Source organism: Vulpes lagopus, chromosome 6 (genome assembly GCF_018345385.1).
Source record: "Vulpes lagopus strain Blue_001 chromosome 6, ASM1834538v1, whole genome shotgun sequence".
NCBI lineage: Eukaryota > Metazoa > Chordata > Mammalia > Carnivora > Canidae > Vulpes > Vulpes lagopus.
In genome coordinates, this window is record NC_054829.1 from 65,643,954 (window position 1) to 65,654,178 (window position 10,225).

At 37.6% G+C, this 10,225-nt stretch overlaps 1 pseudogene; it reads right to left on the reverse strand.

The window, feature by feature from the left end:
- Positions 1 to 6,449: 6,449 nt before the first annotated feature.
- Positions 6,450 to 9,865, reverse strand: LOC121492574 (annotated as a pseudogene).
- Positions 9,866 to 10,225: the final 360 nt, after the last annotated feature.

The following is a 10,225-nucleotide window of genomic DNA, read 5'->3' on the forward strand; positions in this document are numbered from 1 at the left end:
TCTTTATTGTCAGATATATTGCTATAAATGGAAAATCCCCAAAATAACTAGAAGTAAATAACATGTTTAGGAATGTCTCAAGATGTATGATATTAAAAATCAAATGTATTTTATTCACAGTAATCAACAAAGATTCTTGAGAATATCATGCTTCAACAGCAGCTCCCTTGACCCTTGTTGCTCAAGCTCTTATAGTTGTACAAAACCCCTAATATCTAAATTAAACCCTCACAGGAAGAATTCATAGAGTGAATTCCTGTTCTTCTAACCAAATCATGAGGGATACAGTAAGAAATTTGGATTTGGAATACTAAGTACAAGGGGGAGACATTGAAGGATTTATGAATAATATGGTTCGTGTTTTTGTCATATTATTCCTTTTATAGCCAATCGAGGTCCCTCAATTCTAAGGTTTTACTGGTATGCAAACTCTGTTTCTGACTAGGTATTTGCTCAGCCTTTTTTGCTCAGATTCTGACTCAATGGCTTTGGTATCCTGAGTATTCTATCTTGGATAGAGATCTCAATTCCAAGTTCATTTCAAGTAATCAACATTGTATTTGATTTTAGTTTCTTGTCTGAACATCACAGTTTACTTTTTTGTGGCCTAGCTCTTCAATGAGTTCTGTCTACCATGCCTCATGATCACATGCTAATACACACAGTATTATGAAATAACTATATATATATATATTTCCAAAACAAACCTAGAAATTAGTAAAATAACTATATATATATATTTTTCCAAAACAAACAAATATATATATATATATATATATATATATATATATATATACATATATATGTATGTATTTTACAATATTGGTTTTTTAAGGAGACTTATTTCCTTTGGACCTGGTTAAAAAGCAACAAAACTTGTTGTTGGAAACTACATTATTCCTTATAGGCAATGATTTTTATGACAGTATACTATTTCATCTCAGGTATTACTATGACTATACTTGTCAGTAATTGATATTAATACTATCAGAATGATGGTTCTAAAATCTGATTACTTTTCAATTCACTTTGATGAGTCAAAGACTCTGAATCACGATAAACCTTGAGTTGACCTGATATTTTTTCAGAAAAAAAAAATTAATTCTTACCAGGATTAGTGAGAAGACTGATAATGCTTTACCTGATAGCCCAATCAGACAATGCTTGGATTTTAATCTATTTTAAGAGGAAGCTCTAAATGCCTATGAAAAACAAAGTGGTAACATGATAGAGATCTAGACGATCATTACCATTGCCTTTATCTACAGATGGTACTCGATAGACTAGTATAGTAGTCAAATTTGATTTGCTCTGTTCTGTGTTTATTATGTATAGTACCATTTGTCATAAGCAGTTGTACTGACAATCTGCAAAATTGATTAGAGGCCATTGGGCTAGGACATAAGTGTACATGCGTTAACCTAGATCTATCAGTACATGGATAAAACAATGCATTGCTAAATTTGGGTCTATGTTACAGAGGTGGAAACTATTATATATGGCCAACTGAAAATAAACAGGTAACTAAAAAAAAAGAAAAGAAAAGAAAAGAAAAAGAAAAAGAAAACCACAGACCTGAAACCATAAAACTACTAAAAGAAAACATAGACAGTAATCTCTTTGACACTGGCCTTCACAACATTTTTCTAGCCATGTCCCCTCAAGACAAGAGAAACAAAAGCAAAAATAAACTATTGGGACTATACCTAAATAAGAGAGCCTTTACATGATGAGAGAAAGCATCAACAAAACAAAAAGGCAATCTACTAATGGGAGAAGATATTCAAAATGTTATATTCAAAAAAAGACTTAATATCCAAAATATATTAAACATCTCATACAATTCGATACTAGAAAAATCTGATTACAAATGGGCAGAGGACCTGAATATACATTTTTTAATGACATGCAAAGACATGCACCTGTTAATAGCACCTGTTAATATATACACACAAGTCATGCATCAGAATTTTTGTTTTACTTTTATTTATTGTTTGATATTTTTTCTTTTTTATTGAAATATAGTTGACATACAACATTAGTTTCAGGCGTTCATAGTGATTCAACAATTCTATACATTATGCTATGCTCACCATAAGTATAGTTACCATCTGTCACATATAACATCATTATGATATTCTTGACTATGTACCTAAGCTGTACTTTTCATCCTTGTGACTTATTGCACAACTGCAAGTTTGTGCCTCTTGGTCATCTTCATCTATTTCACCCATCCCCGCAAACCCTTCTCCTGTGGAAATCACCAGTTTACTCGCTGTATTTATGATTCTGTTTCTGAGTTTTGTTTGTTTGTTCATTTATTTGTTTTTTAGATTCCACATATAAGTGAAATACCACATATGGTATTTGTCTTTCTCTGCCTGATTTATTTCACTTAGCATAATGCCTGTTAAGTTCATCCACATTGTCACAAATGGCAAGATCTCATTTTCTGTGGCTGAGTAATATTCCATGCTGTGTGTGTGTACACATTTTCTTTATCCATATGGACGCTTAAGTTGCTTCCATATCTTGGCTATTGTTAATAATACTGCAATAAATAAACATAGGGATGCATGTCTCTTTTTGTATTAGTGTTTTCTTTGGGTAAATACCCAGTAGTGGAATTACTGAATTGCATGATGTTTCTATTTTTAACTTTTTGAAGAACCTCCATACTGCTTTCCATGGTGGCTGTACTAATTTGCATTCCCACCAACAAAGCACAAAGTTTCCCTTTTCTTCGCCTCCTCACCAATATTTGTTATTTCTTGGTTTTTTGATACTAGCCATTCTGACGGGTGTGAAGCACTATCCTATTATGGTTTTGTTTTGCATCTCCATGAAGATTAGTAATTTGAGCATCTTTCTATATGTCTGATGGCCATCTGCATGTCATTAAAATTGAATACCATATCTCCCCAAATTCGCATGTTAAACCCTAACGCCAAATGTGGTGGTATTTTGAGATGAGACCTTTGGGAGTTGATTAGGTCATGAGAGTGGAGACTTCATGGGCAGGATTAGTGCCTTAATAAAAAAGACCCCATAAAGCTCCCTTGCCTCTTCCACCAGGTGTGACTATAACAAGAAGTAGCTGTCTGTAAGCCAGGTGGGGGCTCGCTCCAGACACCAAATCTGTCTTGATCTTGGATGTCCCACCTTCCAGAACTGTGAGAAATAAGTTCCTGTTGTTAATAAGTTTCCCAGTCTGTGGTACTCTTTTTTTTTTGTGTGTGTGTGTGGTACTCCTTTATAGCAGTCCAAATGGACTAAGACACAAGGTATATAAGGGAATTTGAAGACGGTCGTTTGTCTGATTTGTTATAAATATTTGAAGGCAGTAAAATTTCATTTTATACTAGCTATTTAATTAAACAATAATCTAGATATTGCTGTTGAGGTATATATAGATGCAGTTCAGTTCCCAAATTCGTTGACCTTACGATAGGGAGATTATCCAGGTGGGGCATATTTAATCTAATGGGCTCTTTAAAAGCAGGGATTTTCTCTGGCTGGTCATGGAATTCAGAGACACAAGGCATGAGAAAGATTTGAGGGACGCCTGGGTGGCTCAGTGGTTGAGCAACTGCCTTTGGCCCAGGGTGTGATCCTGGGGTGTCCCAGGATCAAGTCCCACATCGGGCTCCCTGCATGGAGCCTGCTTCTCTCTCTGCCTGTGTCTCTGCCTCTCTCTCTCTCTCTGTGTGTCTCTTATGAATAAATAAATAAAATCTTAAAAAAAAGAGAAAGATTTGACATGCTATTTCTGAACTGAAGATGAAGAAAGCTGCATGACAAAAAATGTAGGCAGCCTTCAGGAGTGGAGAGTGTTCATTCTGGCTGATAGCAAGCAAGGAAACAAGACCTCAGCCCTACTTTAGCAAGAAGGAGAACTCTACTCATTCCAAGACTGAGTATGGAATTGGCTTTTTTCCAGATCCTCCTAAGAAGAACTCAGCTTGGCTTATACCTTGATTTCAGCCTTGTGATATTTTGAGCAGAGAACCTAACCATGCTGTGCTGGACTTCTGTCCTATAGAACTGTAAGCCAATAAATGGGGGCTGTCATAAGACTCTGTGGTAATTTGTTACGTGGCAATTAAAAACAGGCCATTTAATTGGAAATAATTATCATTTCCCCTTTTCAGGGCCATGTATGAAATAATTTCATAATATTAACAGGCCTTTGTGAAACTTTAAAGTCTCTATACTGGATGCCTGGGTGGCTCAGCCATTTAAGCATCTGCCTTTGTCTCAGGTTGTGATCCTGGGGTCCTGGGATTGAGCCCTGCTGAACAGAGAGCCCGCTTCTCCCTCTCTCTCTCTTCCTCCCTTGTGCTTATGTGCGTGCTCTCTTTCTCAAATAAATATAATATTCTTAAAAAGTTCTATACTATAGTTTACTAATTAATGGCAAATAAGGAAATAGAAACACATTTTATATGTCAACATTTTCTTCAGGGCAATGCATTGGCATTTTGTTTCCTGGGAAATCTATTTTAATGAAATATCCTTGGTACCAATTCTGAAACATATTGCTGTCAAAGCTTAATGTATAGACTCAAAATATTTAGTTGCTTATTTATTAGAGAAGGATTATAGCTCTCAGAACAGGAAATACTCTCCCCATCTGCTCTAAAAATAATCATAAGAACTTCACTGTTCTTATGGATATGACAACATAAATCTCATTAACTGCTATAACTTACCTCACTAGGGTGCATAACACTGATTATTCAGCCAAGGTCCATGTTGGTGATACTGACAGTCCTTACTCACCATGACTGATATGACTCATAAACCTATGACTGATTGAGAGCACTGCTAGAAAGCTTCTGCTTGGATCCAAAAAGCCTGTAGTTTATTGCCAAACACATTTTTGATTTAAATTTGAGGATGATTCATTTGAATTAGTGCATAACTACCAATGACTCTCAGAGAAGAGAAGACTTAGCAGAAAAGTACAGACCTGTCTATAATCTAAATTAATCTCAATCAAAGCAACAAGCCAAGGTTACTCTCAACCCAGACAACTACCAGTAATTAGAACTCGTTTCAGCGCCACGTAGTTTAGGGTTCCTGGGTTGATTTTTATAGCAAATTGCTTGTGACCTTGAACAAGTTTTTAAAGCTCTTCTAAAGTAATAACAAAAGTGGAATATCTGACTCTCTCTCCTGAGGGATTCTGGGAATTAACTTTTTTTTTTTTTTTTTGAAGCCAGCATTGAGAGACTCAGAGGGATGGGACAGAAAGCCAAATCATCACAAATAACAAGATGAATAGCTTGCCAAATATTTTTTACTTACAGTATTAATTCAGGGCTAAGAAAGAAAAAATTTTAAAAAGATTTTATTTATTTATTCATGAGAGACACAGAGAGAGAAAGAGAGAGAGAGAGGCAGAGACACAGGCAGAGGGAGAAGCAGGATCCCTGCAGGGAGCCCAATATGGGACTCGATCCCGGGACTCCAGGATCACGCCCTGAGACAAAGGCAGACACTCAACCACTGAGCCACCCAGGCATCCCAAGAAAGAAACTTCTTGGCAATAAATGGTGAAGTCCTCTCTCCCAGTGAGTAGAATGAAGATATTACAATATAAGAGAGTAGCCTGATGAGATTTCCTAGTCCATTAAGATATTTCAAAACTTTTGTTACCAAAGAAATCCAGCATAAAATTTGGAAGTAAAGGAAAAATATAATGAATTTTAAGTACTAATAAGCTAGCTTAAAATATTGATCAGCTCATTTCAGATCTTTTGTGATGAGGTTATCACTCCAGATTATTTTGAAGAAAATCCCAACATCATACTATCTTATCTGAGTCCAAATATTCAGGTAAAAAGCAGTCAATTCTAATATATTTCCAAACGGCATTCAACCTAAAAACGTATTTATTAATCATTAGTCACTCAAACCAATAAAACCATTTTAAAAAAGAAGGTCAAAAATTGGTTAAAAAAACAGCAGAACTAGGAGTTTCTTTTGAAATGTGGGAGATAATCAAGTGGGCTACACTGCAGTGTTGTCATGTTACAACGCAGAATTGTGTAAGGGATGCTAATCAAGAAACAACAAACTGTTTCAGGGCAAGAAAAAACATCTATTCCAATTATTGCCAGAAAAAAAATGCAATGCCTTGAGTAAATTTTAACTAAGAAGACTTTAGCTATGTTATGTCATTTTTGGACCATATACCTGTTTGCTTGCTTATGAACATCCCTTACTTAATTTTAGCAAGACTCTGACTGAGGACATTCTCAGAATCCTTTTAGTATTAAATGCATCCCATGTATTTGGACAAAAAGAACTGCACACTTTCTGTGTTGCATTGAAAATGTTTTCATAACACATTTTAGGGTGACTTTTCTTTTCTTTCTTTTTTTTTTTTTTTTTGAGGAGAACGTTTTATTACTTTTATGTACAGAAAATTCAACAGCATCCACTCAGCCCAGTTTGGTGGCCGGTTCTTTAGCCTTTGCTTTTTGCAGTTTGGCAATGCGAGCCACCCACTTTGGACCCAGGACATTGCCTCCCCTGTGGCAGTGGAGCTTGTCATACCTGTCATTGTAATTGGTCCTGATGGCTTCAACCAGCTTAGCCAGAGCTCTCTTGTCTTCCCAGTTAACCTGTGTGAAGGTGACAACGATGCAGGTCTTCCTGTGGACCAGATGCCCTAGCTTGGCCTTGATAATGCAGTAGGGAACCCCCAACTTACGACACAGGGCAGGCAGGAAGACAACCAGCTCAATGGGATCCACATCATGTGCTATTACTACCAGCTGAGCCTTCTGGTTTTCCACCAAGGTGGTGACAGTGTTAACCTCAGCTCGAAGGAAAGGTGGCCTCTTAGTGGGGGCATCCCCTTTGCCTGCAGCTTTCTATTCATCTAAGGTCAACAATCTCTGCTTCTTCTCTTGCTTTGTCTCTGGTCTGTAATTGTGGGCTAGCTTAAGCAGTTGAGTAGCTGTTTGGTGGTGAAAGGCCTGGGTGAACTGGTTAAATGCAAGAGGCACTTCTTAGATGTTTCTAGAGAATAGCCCTTAGCTGCCGCAGCCAGATGTAGCCAGGCCATTTGACAAAGCAGTTGGGGTCCCTTTTGGCCAGGATTTTTTTTCCAATGCCAAAATTCTTGGGCTGTTTCTCAAATAGGGAATTGACCATCCTCTTGGCCTCCTGCTTCTTTACAACGGCAGGGGCTGGGGCCACATTCTCCCCTTTGCCTTCTTCCCTTTTAGCATCTTGGCTTGCTGGAGGAGAGAGGGACTTTTCTATTCTTAATAGAATATATTTGACCTTTTTCTGTACATTTAAAACATTTAATTAATTTATTTATTTGAGAAAGAGAGAGATCATGAGCAAGGGGAAGGGCAGAAAGAGAAGCTGGCTCCCCACTGAGCAGGTAGCCTGACGTGTGGGACTTGATCTCAGGACCCTGGGATCATGACCTGAGCCAAAGGCAGATAGATGCTTAACCAGCTGAGCCACCCAGGTGCCCAGGACAATGTTTTTTAACTTGAAAAAATAGTTACTGAAGTTTTATGTGCTAAATATACTCTATCTTGAAGTCAGTTTGAATATTCCTTCCAAATGTAAGGACCTTTTTAAGATTTCCAAAATATGAACTCAAAGTGATAGGCAATAGGATTTTTATGGAAAGATTTTATGGAAAGAAGACTCTGTAGAGGAGCTGCTGACTCATGAAATAAATGGCAAAATAGCATTTAAACGAGAAGACAGATCATGGCCAAAATTGAACTAGTTAGATCACAGGAAATTGGAATCAATGACACATAGATGCAGGAATAAAACTTTCTTTACTCTTATTCTTCTATAAGAGTTCCACTTACTGCATGGAGGGGGCTTAGAGCAGCTGACCTGCAATCTGTCCTGCTTGGATATGGAGAGAGAGATTTTATGAGGAAGTGGAAAGAATTGGGTGGCTCAGTCTAATCTCAAATGGACTTTTGAATAAATATACTGATGTATTTTTATCCCTGATATGCCCTTAGCAGATTGCCCCTAGGTGAAGATTAGCCATAGCAAGTAAAACCCAGAGGTTAAGGCCTAGCTTCCTGGAGAACTTCACAAAGGCTTTCAACACTCTGGAGTGTAAAACAGACTTGTTTTATAACCTAAACACTTTCTGCTCTGTGAGGCACTCCCCAAACCTCCTTAATTTTGTTCAAGATGGGAAGGAAAGACCTGAGGAGCTGCCTTTGATGATTCAGACTTCTGTTTATCTTATCTGAACCTCTTGGTTTCATGTCTACTCGAAATTATTTCGTAAAGTATGCTACTGGATATGACTGATTCGTTTGTTTGATTTGACAACCCGTGTATGTGTTAGTTCATTTCTCTCAGGAGTGGGGCAAGATATGTGAATGTGTGTGAAAGGATTCAACTTATCCATTTGAGTCAATTAGTGGCTTAAAATGCAATCCTTTTCAGATTAGCTCAACTTCTTTTTCAGAAAACAGCCTTTTGGTTATCCTCCTCCTCCTCCTAGTTCTTCCCAGAGAACATCTCCCTCCTACCCATTGGTTCTTATAGCCTCCAGTGAATTATATGTTCTGCTCTGTCTTTGGGTAAAAGCCTGTGTCTCCTTCTCTGTAGCTTTCTCATGTTCTGCTCTCCTTCTATGACTAAAAAATACTGATGTCCCTTGACTCATTTCCACTCATAGATGCTTGGTTCACAACAGGAAAGAGCAATTTTCAGGCTGCTGTATATGACGTGGATCAATGACATGCTGCTTCCTATCCTTTAAGGATTCAATCTTAAAAATAAGTACAGCAGGGATGCCTGGGTGGCTCAGCGGTTGAGCGTCTGCCTTCGGTTCAGGGTATGATCCCAGGGTCCTGGGATTGAGTCCTGCATCGGGCTTCCAGCATGGAGCCTGCTTCTCCCTCTTCCTATGTCTCTGCCTCTCTCTCCCTGTGTCTCTTGTGCATAAATATATAAAATCTTAAACAAAAGAAGTACAGCAATGCATGAGCACCATCAGGAATGGATTAGAGATCATGGTCAAACTCTCTGCATGTGTTGGGTAAGGAAGGGACAGAATAATGTCCAATCTTTTCACATATGAAAGGAAGAGCTCAACGTATAACATGTGCATTTCATGTTGCCATCCTCTCTCAGAAGGCCAATCAGATAGTCACTCTTCTCATTCCTTTCTCTCTAAAGCCTAGAGACCCAATTGTGTATATCAAATGTGCATCAAGTGTCACCTGGCCACCAGTTCAAATGAAAAGATATTGGGTGGAGCATGACCAGATTTAGACATTTTTCCTTTAATGATAATTAATGATTCTTAGAAAATGGCAAAACAATGTAATTGAAATTTCTAACAAAAATGAATAGCATGAGATAAAATTGTGCTCAAGAGTTACTTTGTATTTAAATCAGGCATTATGAATTGGTGTGCATACTTTACAAAAGTGAATTTAGTTTTGCCATCTAACTTCATCTCACTTGACTTTTAGTCTTGGCTCTATCCAAACATTGCTAGGTCAAAATTTTATTTCTGCTTTTGTGCCCTGAGTGCTTTGGACCCTGTGGTTTCTTCCTGGGCATTGAGGGGGATGACAGACTAATACTCCTGTTTGCTTGGGATTTGGATAATCAATCACTAGGGCTGTACTACCCTTTGTATAAATTCTTAAAGCTGAATTTCATTTTTTCCCCGAACTCTCTCTTTCTGTAATATATGCATCCTATGGATTTTGCAGTGTATCATGGATCATGTCCTGCAGAATACACTTCTAGGTGTCACGTCTCAGTGTTTTCTCATCTCCTACCTGCTTTTTGCTCTTTCTGCCAAACACACCTTTCTCATATCATTGCAGTCTATTGCCATTGGGCTTTTCCTTTCTCTTTGTGTTCCTACCTTTTGTACTGAAAGCTATTTTTACTCTTTGGTTTTACTATTCTACAGTTGGTGCCTAAAGGCCTTTAAGAATAAGAAAAAAATCAATTTTTGACAGATCTAAGAAAACCACAATTCTTGGTTTTATAGCATTTTTGCCTTTATTCTTACTGCCCATCTGAAGTAAGTTATACGAATTCATGTTCTTTAAAATCAGATAGATTTGACTGGAGGAGGCCACTCCTTGCTATCAGGTGTTGTTTTTTAGATTGTTCAGGAAGAGTATGACCCGCCTTTCTATTGTGCATTTTGTCTTCAGTTCTATCCTTACCAATCTGGACTGCTGCTTGA